Raw genomic sequence first — 1,027 nt, forward strand, 5'->3', positions numbered from 1 at the left:
GGTCCCTTCCAACCCTAGAAACTATGAAACTATGAAAACCTGTCATCTCAGGATCTCAACCAACTCAACTGACAAAATGGCTCACTCTGAGGCCAGGCCTGTGAGGCAGGTCAGTGCACTGTGGTCAGCAACCGAGAAAGGGTGACCTACACACTTAGCAAGGCAAAATAATTCAACTACACAAGGCACAAACCGGAGAGGCAGTGGGAGCACCAGGGTAAGAATCCAGACTCCCGTCTGACATCTCCCACAAGCATTTAACTGGAGAAGCACAGGCATCCAAACCCACCCTCTGAACCAGATCAAATGACTATTCCAAGGGCCTGGTCTACAATGTTAGCATTTCAAACAGCAGTGAGCCCACAAGAGCCCCCTCCGCTCCCAAACCTTGTCCACACAGCAAAGTTAGCATACAGTACGCTGAAGCACAGAGCAGTCAATCTGCATCAGCCCCCCCCCCCCCCAAACACTTCACCGAGTCCTCCACTTTCACAGGCAGTCAATACCGGGTAACCATCACACTGCGAATGGATGCCGGCATCTTCCTGCACAGAAACCTCCCCACGCAGACAAGCCCTCACTCCACCGTGGCACGTCCCAGCCACTGCCAGGTCCGGCTGCGAGTTGTGGTATCCCTCGGGGGCTCCAGGCCACTCGCCAGGGAGGGTCCCACGGATCCTTCGAAGGACGTTTCTGCGTGTCTGGCTTTCGGGGGCTTGTGCACCCCAGCTGTTCTGAAGCAGTTCCCGGTGAGAAGGGGGGTGGGATCCTGGCACAGAGGGTTCATGGGGCAGTCCCCTTTGCCAGTGTTTGGGTGCCCATTTCAGTCTCACCACCCGCATGATCCTATCCACCCGGGGGGCAGGGGAGAAGGGGGTGCCCCGGGTGCTGTCCCTCGCTCGCCGCCTAACTGTCCCTGCCGCCTTGGCAACTAGCAGGAGTGGCTCTGATGGCAACAGCCCCCTCCCCAGTGGTTCGCTCCGGCCGGGGCAGGACGCCGCGCACACCCCGCCCCGTCCAGCCAGGC

The sequence above is a fragment of the Gavialis gangeticus genome, unplaced genomic scaffold (genome assembly GCF_001723915.1).
Source record: "Gavialis gangeticus isolate Ggan-Ray unplaced genomic scaffold, GavGan_comp1, whole genome shotgun sequence".
NCBI lineage: Eukaryota > Metazoa > Chordata > Crocodylia > Gavialidae > Gavialis > Gavialis gangeticus.